The sequence below is a fragment of the Notechis scutatus genome, chromosome 6, assembly GCF_049901735.1.
Source record: "Notechis scutatus isolate UNSWTSFEM ecotype Mainland chromosome 6, rNotScu1.2, whole genome shotgun sequence".
Taxonomy (NCBI): domain Eukaryota; kingdom Metazoa; phylum Chordata; class Lepidosauria; order Squamata; family Elapidae; genus Notechis; species Notechis scutatus.
Genome location: NC_142014.1, coordinates 6823520 through 6839103, shown reverse-complemented (window position 1 = coordinate 6839103; position 15584 = coordinate 6823520). Strand labels below are relative to the sequence as shown.

The 15584-nt window shown below is 42.1% G+C and overlaps 1 protein-coding gene and 1 long non-coding RNA gene across 2 annotated transcripts in view; one reads left to right on the top strand and one right to left on the bottom strand.

Moving 5' to 3' along the window:
• The window catches only part of FOXP2 (forkhead box P2), a 658430-nt gene that overhangs the window by 455646 nt on the left and 187200 nt on the right, over positions 1 to 15584 (bottom strand). The gene's annotated exons all lie outside the window — the stretch shown is intronic.
• Positions 5687 to 15584, top strand: part of LOC148130111 (uncharacterized) — a 29956-nt gene continuing 20058 nt past the window's right edge. Inside the window, exon 1 of the long non-coding RNA XR_015750260.1 lies at positions 5687 to 5777. This is a non-coding gene — a long non-coding RNA (uncharacterized LOC148130111). The remainder of the gene's footprint in view (positions 5778 to 15584) is intronic.

Below are 15584 nucleotides of genomic sequence, written 5' to 3'. Positions count from 1 at the left end.
ATCTTGTTTATTAAATTGATATGGGAGCAATTCTTTTGTAAATTCGCACTCTCTTCTTATGATCTTCATATTGCAATAAATTTCCACCTAATTTTTCTTATCCATTCTATCTTTGCTTAAGAGATCACTTAATTACTGTGATTACTGAAATTTACCATTTTTCTATTTAATTTTTATGCTCTCTCTCTTTGCACTGATAATTTAGATATAATTCTTTGTTCCTCCCCATTCTTCTCTTAAATTGAATGTTTTCATGGGCAAATTTTCTTCTACTTCTATTGTCTTTTAGGTATTTTCAAGATATCAGTGGGTAATACTCTTTCCTTCTTTTTCTAAAGGTTAATCTGGGCTACCAGAGTATTGCATAACTACATTGTTTTTCTCATCATGGTTAATGATTTAGCATGAACATAAATGGTTAATCTTAATTTATAAAGTTTAGAGAACCATCCTAAAACTATGATGAAGATATTCACAGTTAGTGTTTGAATATAGCACTTAATTACAGTTATTTAAAAAAGAAAGAAAAAGGCTTCCATTTGATTTCTTATGGCCCAGTTTAAGATTAATACAAAACAGGGAAGACAATAAATGCAATTACCATTGAATCAAATTTAAAAATACGAACAACTTCTTATATTCTAAACTATGCCCATAAAATAGAAATGGCATGACAGACAGAAATAGAATCCATACTATTCATAATTCATACAACAGTTATACAAGATATGAATGCATTATCTGCAAGGTATTTTTCTCCAACTTGACTTAATAAATAAGGTTATTTAAAATATCATCCAGGCAAAAACTATATGAAATACGTGCTTCAAATAGGAAACACGATCTCAGGCTCCTTGCAGAATTAAAAAAAAATGCAAAATAGGTAATTACCAAATGCCAAAATTTTGGAAGACAAAATGTATTTTCACAACTGAAGTTGTAAGAAAGGTTGACACATAACCATAAAGTAAAAATTAAAAAAATGTGTAATTATCCCCATAGAATACATACTTCAATTGCACTTTACTGTATTTTCCTATAGAGATAGTTCTGAAAGCAGTACAGCACTGGTAGGAATTCACAAGCAGCAGGTCCATGTTTAAAATGGAGTTGAGTTTTCATGTTTAAAGCTACAAAGGATTACACTACTTCTGAGGCCATAGTTCTTCTGCAAAAAGAAACTGGCTTGCATCAGTGTGCAGCAGGTTTCTGAGCAATTCAGTTCGTTTTTATTTCATTTCAGGAATCTTAGGACAATCACTCATCCTTAATATTATTTTAAAAGAAAAAAAATCATTTTTCAGAAATACAATGGAAACTGAGACGAAGAAATTGAATAAAACTATTAACTGCTTGTTATTACCCACATTATTCTGTAGCTTTTCAGTGTTAATATTTACCAAGCCTTTTTATTTAAAAATGTTTATTTTGTTTTTAATTGATTGTTACTATTTACAATTTGTATTTAAAATAAGTAATTTTTATTTTTGCTAGTATTTAAATGTTAATTCTTGGTCTCATTTTACTTTTATAGTACAATCAAAGAAAAATAAGAACTAATAAATTAAGAAAACCTTTAGATGAAGAGCTTCTGGTTGGAAGGGCTTCGGCGACAGACAGAAATCCGTGATTGTGCGTGGTTTCTGTCTGGGTTCGCCGCTGGAGCACCCCAAGCCGGCTGGTTTTGGGGCTAAGCCACCCCGTAGAGGTGGTGAAGAGGGGGGAGACCGCCAGCAGGGTTGAGGATAGCCGCATCTCTCCTCCTCAGCTGGCCATTACTCCCTTTCCCGAAGGCGGTTGCAGTGGTGGTCAGAAATGGCCACCACAAAGAAGAACTCGACCAGAAAAGAACGTGCAGGAGGAACATAAGAAGTGAAAGTTTAGGCTGACCGGGTTAAATTGTAAAAGCAACAACCAAGGTACCCTGGAATTTAAACTTACAAAAAAATAACATTGCTCCCAAAGAAGAGGCAGAGGCAGCGAAGGAAAGTGAAAAGGGAAAGGTTTGGCTTTTTTTCCCCTTCTCTCTCCATCCCTATACTGACAACTAAGAGACTTAAATAAGAAATCGGAAAAATCCGCTCTGGTATCAATAGGCAATTAAGCTGAAAATAAAACAAAATGCCAAAGGGATAATAAAGATTTCTGGACATTAAAAACTTTCTTTTTCATAAGCAGGAAGGGAGAGAAAAAGAATAAGGGCAGGATCTAGAAGAGGGAGGAGACTGCCTGGAATTAAAAAGAACCTAAAGTAAAACTTCAATAAGACTTCTAAAAGATACATTTTAACTGAAATTTTGCAACTAAATAGTAACCCCAGGAAGAGAAAAGAGCAAAAAAGAAACAAAAAAAAGAGCAAAAAAGAAACTGCTTGCGTGTATTTGGATTATTTGGTGATCTTTGGATTTTTGGTTATTATATTTGAATGACTAAAATCAATTGGGTGGTTGTTTAAAAATTTATACAATGGCACCACTTCTGGATGAATTGAAAATGGAACTTAAAAAGTACAAAGAAGATGCACAAGAAGGGAAGGGTTCTTTTGGCTTCGTTTTTCAATTCTTAGAAATGGAGATTTGGAACTATGAGAAACAAGAAAGGACTGCAAAACAAGAAGACTGGGACAAAGAAGTAAACAAGTAATGAACAAGTAATAATGAACAAGTAATTCTATGTGGGGAAGAAAAAGGAAAGGGGGGGAAAGAGAATGGGGAATTTAAGAATTTAAAAAAACAACCAAAGAAAAGAAAAATAATTCAAAAAATAAGTATAATACTGGAAAGCAACAGAAAAGGGGAATACAGAAGAGAGAAATAGAGGCAGAGAGACAAGGGGATAAAAAGGGGAGAGAGAAGAAGAGAGGGAAGAAGGAAAGTAAAAGAAGTTACAAAGGACCGGAGCAAGATATAGAGAAACAGGACCTATTTAGAGATAATGGGTGAAAATCTAACTGAAAAAGGGATTCTGTAAAGGTACATAAGATTGTATTGTTATATTAGTAATAGAAATAATTTTAGAAAATTGGAAACAACGTATGATTAAAATGAGGGATAAAATAGTTAGTGTAATTTAGTGAAATGTTTGTGAATAAAATAAGTGAAATAAAATAAATGAGAAAATTGAATTAGGAAGGAACGGGAACATTTTAATTAGTTAATGTTTTATAAAATATAAGGGGGGGGGGAATTATGGAAAGCTTATAATTGTTCCCATAGAAGTATAATATTTAATTGAAAAGTAATGTTAAAGATGTTAAGACTTTAATTAATATTAAGATTAATGATAGGATTGAATTGGAATGGAATGTTGTTTTAATTATATACATTTATAATTTTTTTCTTTTTGTAAGAATACAGTGTGTATTTTAAGAATGTACCAAGCAGAATCCGAATGGAAGTTATGTATTATACTGAATGTTACAACTTTAGGGAAAAGATATAAAGGCGTCATACTCCAATCAGTAACTACAGGAGAAATTTTGTTTAATGAGAAAAGACAATAGATAATTGAAACAGGACAGACAAAAAATATAAATACAATGATTTGAATTGAGATGAGATAATTAAAATAAAATTGAGAAAATTAAAAGAGGGGAGAAGCTATGCAGAAAATGTAAAATAGTAATAAGATATGGAATAGAATATAAAAATGAGCATGAACCTGAATTTGTGTCTGTACGAAGAAATGTAACCCGGGATTATGCTGCTTTCAAAAAAGATGTTTATTTGTATTTTTTTTCTCTGTGAAAACTCAAATAAAATTTACAAAAAAAAAAAAAAAGAGAAAACCTTTAGATGAAATCCTTTTTCTCTTATGTCTTATTCATAGATGATTATGAATGTGTTATTGATATAAATGACTATATAATCATATAATCATTATATGTAAAACAAAATGGAGTATGTATTGCTTCTAAAAAGTTTAGCATAAAATATTTTAAATTAGAAAAATTGTAAGCTGTCTTTAAAAACATTTGACAGAAAAGAGCTAAATGTCCAACCACAAGCAAGCAAGGTGCCAGCAGTAACTGCAACCAGGGAAAAAACTTAAAACTGTAAAAGGGGAGAGGTTAATTAACAGGATGCAATGCTAAAAACCAAATGCTGCTTTTAGGGGGGCTTAAAGTGTGGGGCATAAGGTGGGTGATTTGAACAGGAAAAGGGGAGGGAGAGGAAATGGGTCTGTGTAAGAGATAAAAAGCTGTTGTATGCTTTGTTCTGGGTTCAACTTTGCTGGGCCAGAATTTGCAAATATGCTAATAAAATTCTTTGCTACTTTCAGGTTATTGTCTCAAGTAGTTGCATATGTGAATCTGAACTATTTGTCACATTATGAATCAGAATGAATGAGAAGATATGTTAATCTAGATCAGTATTAGTCAAGGTAAGACTCAAAATTACAAATTACAAGAAAATCACTTGGGAATATAATAAACATTCCAACTTCTCTTACCAATTTCTAACCTTAGGTAACTGATCAAACAAAAGTTGATAAAATGTCATGCTTTCTGGCAAAAAAATTAATACAAGAAGTATTTGCTCAAAGCAGAAATATTAAAATATATACCATTCAAATCAATAAACCATTATATTAATTTAAAGTTATTCAATATTATGATATAGTACTAAGAATATAGCAAACATTTTTCAGAAAGTTTTTTTTTCCTTAAATGCTCTATATTAGCATCTACTAGTTTGTTACATTAGCAATTATTTTCCACAACACCTGGGGAGGCCACAAGGAGCAAAATTGTATATATATATGAAGTCCTCCAATTCACTGGAATACTGGGCAAAACCATTTTCAATTTTACGTTGTAAAATTTTATCTTGTAAAACTGATGTTAATGAAATATAAAAGCAATGTTCAACAATAAAATTAATTTCTAATTTCTTGTATAAATTTCATTGGAGAATATGGCAGGTTAAAAGCCAGATTTTGTTTTTTAGGGTAGTGATGTCAATTATATCACCGATCAATAGAAACCCAGGATCAAGGCTAGTGATGTCTCTGTGGACAACGACTCCTCCACTTCTTCCTCAGAGGCCTACCTGCTTGAGGGAGAATGGGATTATTCCGGGCATGTCAGGAATTACTGACCCTGAACTGCTAGCAGAAAGGCCTCGGCTGGGGAGCTTGCAGGCCAGTGAGAAAGAGGGGGAGGAGCTGCCTGCCGTGGTGGATCCCAGAGTATGCGGGGCAGAAAGGCGGAGATTGTCCCACCTCTCTTGATGGGCTTCACCAGGAGCTATTTAGTACAGCAGGCAGAGGGAGGTGTTGCTAGAAGCAACGTGTATGGGTCTTGGCCAGATGTTTGTTTGTTTTTCTGAAACTGCAGTTGCTATGTGGATTTAGTTAAAATTGCCAAGAGGCTTTGTGTTCGTGTTTTGGACCTTGTTTGATAGACTAATTGGCCATTGTCTGGAAGTTTAGTCTGTGGCTTGGAAACAACCCTCTGAACTCCTGTCCTGGACTGTTCCTGTGAATTCTATTTGTAAATCCTGAAACTCTGACCTTTGGACTGGCTGACAAACCTAATTGGAGGCTTCAAACCTCAGATTGAATTTTGGATTCCCTCTTGAAACTACCCAGGCAAAGCCTTTCTTCCTGAGATTGTTTTGATTTTACCATATGTTTATTTCCTTGTTATCTATTTGGTCTCGAGCTGATTACTGTTCTAATGTAGCAGCTGTGGGTGAGCTGAAACCTGAAATGGAACTGCTGGGGAAAAGACAAAATAAAGGTCTCTCTAAACCAACACTGACGTATACATATGGGTGAGTGGGACAGCACAAGGCTGTTGAAGTACAGAAAGAACAGGACAAAAAAGTATTTGAATTAACCTCAGTGGATATAAAAAGGGAATTGCCTTTTCAGAATGCCAAAGGGCATGTAACTGTTTAATGACTTTATTTATCTAACTGAGATGCAAACAATGATTATTAACAAAGATCCATCTTGGGTGTCACTGGTTCATTTGATAGTGACACAGTACTAGATTGTTACATATGTGTAGGGGAGCTTGCGTTCTATAAATAACATAGGGTTACCTTTCTTACAGAACTGAAGAAGCTTCTTGGATGAGAAGTGAAATGTTTTCAAGACAGAACAAAGAAAGTACAGTTGTCTTTTGGAAAAGCATCTTTGGGATAACTTTATGACCAGTCCTGTGGTATCGCCCTTGGACAACTCCCCAGATATCTCCTAAGGCAGGTGGGCAACCGCCGCCCTCAGCTTTTAATCCGCCGAAGGTACAGGATGTGATGAAGATTCATTTGATTTTGACTTTAAAGGCGGTGGTCTTCTGCTTTTTTGTGATTTCTTTTTATTCGTTCTTGTGCTGCCGCCCGTCTCTTTTAAGTCAATGAGGCCCCACAAAAGGCCCCCCCCCCCAGCTCAAGGAAGGATGAGCCGATTCCTGGCACTTCAGGAACGGAGTTGATTGATGGCTCTGAACAGCTGTCCGGAAGGGATCTGGAGGAGACTTCAGTTGGGGAAAGTTTGCAGTGGCAGATGGCCAACGAAGAGAAGAAACTGACTTCTGCACCTCATCTGAGAACACATAGGGCAGAGAAAAGGCAGAAGCAAAGAATATCAGCCAGATTAAAGAGGAGAAGATCCCAAACGTCTTGATGGGCTGCACTGGAAGCTGTGTATTTATCACAGCAGACAGATGGAGGCATTACTGGGAACATGTTTGTTTTCTAGCTGTTTCTTTGATCATCATGATTCCTGCTTCACTCTGGACTGACACCATGTTGGAATTGTGCCTTGGAGACTCTTGCCCTATGAGTTCTCTTGTGTGTGGATTGAAGTTTTGCCTGGTGAGTTATTTTGTTTGAGCAACTTTCAAGTGCTTTGTGGACTATTAGGCCCTTGCTCTGTGGACTAACTTTGATCTGCCTGTGGCTGGACTTGATTGGGACAGTTTTTGAGTTTTAGTGAAGGGAATATTAATGGGGAATATTAATAAACTCACTAAACCACAGTTACATATGTGTGTGGTGAGAGGAGCAGCGCTGTTTGTTGCCAGCCCCATTTTCCGCAGGAGAAAAGCCCTGTTTGTTGGGCATTATGGAGCAATTACTAGCCGACAATGGCCAGTTGGCCCAGCAAGTAACTTTCCTTTTCAACCAGTTGGTGCAATTGCAGGCATCTGGATCTTCAAGATCTCACCCAGGTGCCTGGTTGCTATCCCAGATAAATTTGATGGGAATTTCTGACCAATTTCCAGGGGTATTTTTGGACACTGTCATCTGTTCATAAGCCTGAGACCAGATGATTTTGAAACTGAGTAGAAGAAGGTGGGATTTATCATCAGTCTATTGACAGGACCAGCAGCTTTGTGAGCGACCCAACTCCTCATGTAGCCCAGATAGTTGTTGGATGACTAAACAGGGTTTTGCCTCAAAATGAAGTCTGTCTGAAAACCCTGTCAAGGCGCAAACAGCAAACCAGCAGTTGAAGGAATTCAAACTGGGGCATCACCCGGTAAACAAATATATATCTGACTTCCAGCTAATCAGTCAGGATTTGAGATGGAATGAGGAGACCCTAATGGACCAATTCTAGGGGGGCTGTCCTCTGTCAATGCTACTGATCTGGCGGTGGGGAAGTTCTGCTCCAAAGAAAATCAAAAGGGATGCTGCAACCCTGAACTTACACTTCCCAGAAATTGACTGACACTGAAAGACGTTAGGTGGTGTGGGGAAAGGAAGCATATGCCATGCAGTGGGCACTGCTGACTTGGAGACAATTTCTAGAGTGCAGTAAGATCCCTTTCGAAGTGTGGATTGATCACAAGAACCTAGAAGCCTTAAAATCCCAAAGAAAACTATCCTCTAAGGAAGTACAATGGGCTCAGTACTTTCATCTGTTCAATTTTACCATTCAATACTTGCCAGGAAGGAAGAATTTCCTCGCTGTTGCCCTCTCTAGAGCACTAATACCAAAGTACCCAAGAGGAAATAAACTCGACCATTCCCTCCTGAAAACTGGAACATAGGTGAGGCGGCAGCATCTGGACACTCCTCAGCCAGCTGATAGTGAGCTGACCCAACAGTTAAGGGGGGGACACATGGTAAAGACTACAAAAACGAGCTGATGATGAGAGAGGACCTGGTGTGGAAGGGAGACAAACTGTATTTTCCAGCCAGCCAGAGGGCCCAGATCCTACAAAGAAGCCACAATGGAAAGCCAGCCAACCACTTAGGGTTCGTAAAGACTCTTCACTTAGCTAAGAGGCAGTTCTGGGGGCCCAAGATGAAGAAAGACATAGAAAGCTATGTAACTAGCTGCTCAGTGTGCACGTCCATGAAGTGTTTGCCAGGGGAAGGCTCCTGGTTTGCTACACTGATGGCCAACCCCAGCAGACCATGGGAAGAAATTGCAATGGATTTTATAGTGGGATTGCCTGAGAATCAGGGGAATACTGTGTTTTGGACAGTGGTTGACCCGTTTTCAAAGCAAGTGCACTTCATTGCATGTCCGAAGCTTTCCGCAGCCCTAGGTGAAACCGGGCTTAACAGCAGTAACTGTGGGAGGGATCTTGGAGTCTTAATGGACAACTAGCTAAATATGAGGCAACAGTGTGCAGCGGCAGCCAAAAAAGCCAATGCAATCCAAAGTAGCTTGAACAGAGGGATACAATCAAGATCAAGTGAGGTACTAATACCACTCTATAAAACCTTAGCAAGACCACACCTAGAATACTGCAATTTTGGTCACTATAGTATCAAAAAAGATAGTGAGACTCTAGAAAAAGTGCAGAGAAGAGCAACCAGGATGATAACTGAAGATTAAAACATATGAAGAACGGTTACAGGAACTGGGCATGGCTAGTATAGGGAAGAGAAGGACCAGGGGAGACATGATAGCAGTGTTCCAATATTTAAGGGGCTGCCACAGAGAGAAACGGGTCAAGCTATTTTCTAAAACACATGTAGACTAGACAAGGAATAATGGATGGAAACTGAACAAGGAAAGATTTAGCCTGGAAATAAGGAGAAATTTTCTGACAGTGAGAACAATCAACCAATGGAACAGTTTGCCTTCAGAAGTTGTGGGAGCTTGCATCACTTGAGACTTTCAAGAAGGGACATTGGTATAATTACCTGTGAACGTCCTTTCTCATTGGAGTGCGAGAGAGTCTAGTGTGGGTGTTCCTCATGTCTCCTCATCACGTGACTGAGCCTGCCAAATCATTGACCTTGCCACCATTGCTATGGATACCCCAGCTTTCGACGAAGGATTCTTGACAGACGTTTTTGTGTTCTGAAAAAGATTAAAACATCCTTCTCCCCCCCCCACCAGACCTCCACAGGGTGGGCCTAGATTCTCTCGCAGTCCAATCCAGTTCACAGGTAATTATACCAACGTTCCTTCTCTGTTAGACTGCTGCAAGAGTCTAGTGTGGGACTTACCAAAGCTGGCATGTCCCCAGGGAGGGTCAGATCTGTTCCTCATCCGCCTGTTCCGATACAACTCTCTGGAGCACCCGTCTGCCAAAAGCCGCATCCAGAGACACGAAAGAGTCCAGACGATAATGGCGGATAAATGGGGAAGGAGATGACCAGGTGGCTGCCCGGCAAATCTCCTCAATAGATGCTTGAGTTGCCCAAGCTGCCATTGTGACTGCATTGTGTCTACTGGGTACAGGGAAACCCCGAGTCTCGTAAGCCACTGCTATGCAGGATCAAATCCACCTGCCCATAGTTGAAGGGGAAATATTGTTTCCTAATTAAACCGGTTGAAAGGAAACGAAGAGAGATTCTGTCTTTCGGAATGAAGAAGTTCTTTTAACATAAATCTTCAATGCCCTGCGAACATCCAGAGCATGCCATTTCTTCTCCAGTTCATGGGTCGGATTAGGGCAAAAATCTGGCAAGAACAGTTCCTATGCTCTGTGGAACAAAGTGTTAACTTTTAGAACAAAAGTAGGATCTAGCCTCAGAACCACCCTGTTATGGTGAAAGATGCAAAGATCTGCCCTAACAGAAAGAGCTGCCAGTTCCGAAACCCTTCTAGCCGACGTGATGGCCACCAAGAAGGCTACCTTAGTAGTCATGAAACGCAAGCCAATAGTTCTTAGTGGCTCAAAGGGGGTTCCTGTAAGAGCTCACAGGACTTTGGAAAAGGTCCCAGGTAGGGTACCTGTGGACAACAGGATGACATAGATTTGATGCTCCCTTGAGAAATCTGCAGACTAAGGGATAATGAGCAATAGATTCCAATGACCCCATATACAAGACTGAAGACAAAGCTGCTATCTATCTGCGAAGTGTATTAGGCCAGGGGTCCCCAACCACCGGTTGGGGGTACCGGTCCGTGGATCATTTTTTACCGGGCCACAAAGCTTGGGCGCCGCCATCTTGTTTCGATGGCGCTTCCGGGTTTTCGGTTGCTTCCAGGTTTTCGGTTGGAAAGCGGCGTTTGGGTGCTCGCGCCTTAGTTTCGTTGAAGAGGGAGGCGGCGGCTTCAAACGAAGAGCCGTCCCAATGGCGGTGAAGTCTTGCGTTACTCAGGTACTGGTCCGTGGAAGAATAAATAATCGTGAAACTGGTCCCTGGTTCAAAAAAGGTTGGGGGCCACTGTATTAGGTGACAACCATTTGTCCAACCCGTCCAGCAGAAATTCAAGAATTTCCCCAATAGAAGCCTCCATGGGCGAATGACCAGTCTTATTGCACCAAGTGCAGAAGGACCTCCAAGTTGCATCATAAATGTGGTTGGTAGAAGTCTATCTAGATGCCTGAACAGTATCAATAACTCTGGCAGAGAAACTGTCCTTACTTAGCAATCCCCGCTCAATTTCCATACGGCTAACTGAAACCATTGGGGCTCTGGATGCAGCAGAGCTCCCTGGCTGAGATAAATTTTGGATGGAGGGATCCTCCATGGGGGAATCACTGATAAGTTTACCAGATCTGCGAACCAGGGGTGTCTGGGCCAATGAGGAGCCAGGAGAAAATTTTCCGTCCTCTCTGCTAACAATTTTCTGATGACAAGTGGAATGAGGGGTAATGGAGGAAATGCATACATTAGACCTACTGGCCATTGGGACCAAACAGCATTGGTCCCTTCCGCCTCTGGTGCGTAGAACTTGGTGAAATACCTGGGGAGTTGAGCATTGGCTGGGGATGCAAAAAGGTCCACGACTGGAATCCCGAAAATCCCAGTCATCTCTCTGAACAAATCCGGATGGAGATGCCATTCAGAGTGGTTTATCTTGGTTCTGCTCAGCCAATCTGCCTGTACATTGTTGACCCACAAAATGTGCTCCGCCTTCAGAGATAGAAGGTGCCTCTCTGCCCAAAGGCCTAGCTTCTCTGCTTCCTGTATAAGGGCCCTGGACGTGGTTCCCCCTTGACGGTTGATGTGTGCCTTGGCTGCCACATTGTCCGTTATAATAAGTACGTGGTACCCCACTACACTGCCCCGTAACTGTTTGAGGGCCAGGTGGATAGCCCTGAGCTCCAGCCAATTGATGTGATGTGTGCTCTCCAGCTGAGACCACTGCCCCTGAGCCATCTCCAACTGAAGATGAGCTTCCCAGCCGTATAGGCTTGCATCTGTGGTGATAACCACTCGACTAGTCTCCTTGAAGAGCTGACCTACTGTGATGCTTGGGGAAAGGCACCACCGGAATGACCTGAGAACCGCTCGGGTCATTCCGGTGGTGGCTTTCCCCAAGCATGACACCCTGATGGTTGAGTGGCTCTTGCCTGCCCGTTGGTAGGAACCACTGTAGTGAACATGCATGAAGTCTTGCCCATGGGATGATAGAAATGCATGAGATCATCTTGCCCAAAAGCTGAGATAAAAGAGACAAAGGTACAGTCTGACGCTGTCTTATCTGTCCATCCAACAACTGCAAGCTCTGCTGACGATCTGGAGATAAGAAGACCTCACAGGCCACCGTGTCTATCACTGCTCCCAAGTGTAGAAGACAGCTGGTGACTCCAGATGACTCTTCTTGATGTTTATTGAGAACCCATGTAACTGCAGCACCTGCAATGTAATTCAGAGATCTCTCCTGGCAGTGAGTTCTGAGGACGACTGAATTAAAATATCATCCAAGTAACATTGAACTCTCACTGGCAGAGCTCGCAATGAGGCCGCCAGTGCGGCCAGTATCTTGGTGAAAATCCTAGGGGCTGAAGAAAGGCCAAAGGGTAAGGCCCTATATTGATAGTGTTGACCATTGTAACAAAAACTGAGAAATTTACGATGACCAGTCCAAATTGGCACATGGAGGTAAGCTTCCGTCAAGACAATGGAAGTGAGGAAGTTGTCCTCCTGAACGCTCTCCAATATAGTTTGGAGTGACTGCATTTTGAAACGCTGGTAAAGAACATAACTATTCAGACGTTTGAGGTCTAAGATAGCCCTCCAGCCCACTGAGGCCTTGGGGCTGACAAACAACCAGGAATAAAATCCCTGCCCTTGCTGATCTACTGGAACCACATGGATGGCATGAATAACAACTAAGTGCTGAATGGCGGATTCCATGAAGACCCTTCTAGCCTTGTCCCTGGAGATGGGACAGGTTACAAAAAACCTCGGAGCAGAAGAAAAAAATTCTCGGCAAAGTCCCAACCTCAGTCTGCAGAACCCAGGCATCAGATGTTGTGCTCTCCCACCGAGCGGCAAATAGAGACAAATAACTGCCAATGGGGGAGTCATAAATTCAGTTACTTGGAACGCCGGGCTGAATGACTTCCTCCTCCTCAAAAAGGCCAGCTGCCCTGTGAGGGAGGAAATTGTCTACTTGACCATTCCTGGTGCTGGTCTGGCCAAGCAGGGAAGGGCCTCTGCGAGCAGGTGAATCTGGAACCCGAATCTTGTCTGAAAGATGAGGCTGATAGTATGGTGCTGGTCTCGTTTCCAATCTCTTAGGCGTCGAAGGCAGGATCTTTCGTTTGTCCCGGGTCTCGACTAAATAGGGTTCCAAAGCTCTCCCAAACAGCTTGTTCCCTGCTAAAGGGGCTAAAGCCACCTTTCACTGCCTGCGGGCATCTGTCTGCCAGTTGCGGAGCCATAAAAGCTTCCATGCAGTGACAGAGGTAGCCATGGCCTTGGAGGCAAACTTAGCCAAATCAAGAGTAGCATCAGCTCTAAACTCCATGGCAGCTATAATTTTGCACAGATCTTGATGCGTCCTGATGTGAGACGCTGGTACTCGCTCCTGCAATTGTTTTAACCAGCGGAGCAAAGCCCGCGTGAAAAAGGATGCTGCTGTAGAGGCACGGACCATCCAGGCCAAAGCCTGGTGGGACCTTTGCAGGATATTATCCGAGTGTTTGTCCTCCCCTTTTAACGCATCCTTTGGTTCCGTGCTGGTCCTTGAGGAAGATGTGGAACTAACTACTGGTGGATCCACTGAGGGAAGTTGCAAAGCCTTGGCCAAATGTGGACTCACATTGTAGATTTTTTTCTCTGAGGAGGATGGGTTAAGGCCCATGCCTGGAGAAGCACATTGTTTTAGTACTACATCCAGGAACATTCTAGGTGATGGTAATACCTCTGCCTGGACAGTGGGCTCGGAGAAAAATGAGTCCCCCTGGGGCTGTCCTTGAGGGTTTGGCTCTACTGAGGACTCATCTGGGGCCAACTGGGCTGTATTCTTGGCCTTGTGTAACAAGGATTTGAATAAGGAATGGTCAAACAAAACTGAGAATACAGGTGTATCAATTGAGACTTCTGTTAAGCCTGGATTCCCCAACGGGTGTTAAGGAAAACAAACTAAACAGAACGTGCAGCGAAGTCAGATAGGAAGACAGGTAAATGTGTGAGATAAGCTTTCTAGTTAACACGCAGTAAAAATATAGATATGCTTGTGCTATCAAAAATATAGTTTATTCCATTTAAGAATTATAGCATAGTCTAAATAAACGGTCCATTAGTCATATATCAATTTCAGTCAAGTCTTGTCGGGGATACTCTATTTGCAAAGTCCGTGTTGAATAGCCAATGTCAGTACACTTACAATAAATCAGTCCAATCTTTATCTTCTCTCCGTTGAGAAAATCAACACTCCTTTTTCTCTCCCCGTTTCAGCAAGAATGCAGTCATCAATCATCCAGTAATTAGGGATCAGTAAGCCAGAGAGAGAGAGCTGCAATTGCCTCGCTTCTTATATAGTGCTTTTACAACCACATCCTTAATTACATTCTTGCTGTTAAAGTTACACACACTTTAACTAACAAACCATGATACCATATTTATTATTTTTACCCAAACCAGTTAGGGTAAACAATGTTATCCCTAACAACCTCTTCATCATCTGAGAATCTAAGGGCTCTCAATTCCCCTTCCTCTACCTCTGGGTCAGGGGAGTGGCTGCGTTCCAAACTTTCCCTAGACTCAGCCTCCTGATATCCATCACCATTCACTATGGGTTAGGGTAGGGGTCTGTCTTGCCATGCTGGAATGTACAAGTCTAGCACTGGTGGAAGGAGCCCCAGGGGGGATCTGTCTGGGTTGATCCCTCCACAACCCAGGGGCAATCCCAGACAGACCTCACAGCTGGTGAATCCCATCTGCAATACCTTGTCTGATGGCTGAAGACACCACATCTCATAGAGTCTGACATGTCAGACCCTGAAGGTCTGGGCAAAGTCCTGCAGCAGAGGGGGTACATGTGGATTGAGCCCTAGGTAAGATCCAGCTAAGCTGTTGACTGAAAAGCTGGCTAAAGGTGGCATAAACTGAGGAATGGCAGGAGTAGGCCAAACCATAGGCCTGTTGCTGGGGTCTTTTCTGCTTAAAACTTGAGGAAGGGCAGGATTGAGTTCAACAGCTCCCTCTGGTGACCAAGACTGCAGGATTTGAACATTAACTATTTCCAAATCTGCCCTAGCAAGTTGGATGGGGTGAGAGTTGGCCCCACCCCTCCCTTTGCTCCAGGCCCTTACCAAACTGTTGTTTCAGGGCCTGTCTTCTCTTCTCCACGTCTTCCTCAGCCTTGGATTTTTTCTTTGTGGCCACAGCTTTGGCTTTAATTCTAGCTGCAGCCCCTTATGCCGAGGAATGCTTTTGGGATTTTCTGCTGTGCCTTGAAGAGGCTTCTGCCGTAACAGGAGATAAGGGCTTTCCTCTGCCTACTTCCCCTTGCATTCCTTCAATTGGGAGTTACTGTTTAAGCAGTCACTGATCCCAGGCCAAAGACTAGAAAGCCTTGAGGCCTTTCAAGCAGAGGTAGATCTCCCACCCTGCAGTACAGTCAGCCACCTGTGCAGCGGGAGCCTGGTGCAGCTAAGAGGGGAAATAGCCAATTAGGGCAATGTAATCCCTATTGCTGCTCTGCTTGCTCCCGCAACGACTTACAGTTGAAGAGTTAATCCGCAAGAGCCCTCAGCACCAGGAAATGATCTCTGGCCCTGTGTGAGGGGGGAGGTCCCTTCCAGCCCCTGTGCGGTGTCTTCACAGCAGCTCCAGCTCCCCAGGAGCGCTGTAATCTTTGCGCCGATCAGCTGTTCATTCCAAGCCGATTGTGCTTCTATTTGCTTTAATTTTGAATTTCTGTTGAATTTTTAAGCTTTCTTTCTGAGAGAGCCAACTCAGAACATGACTGTCTCTGTGAGC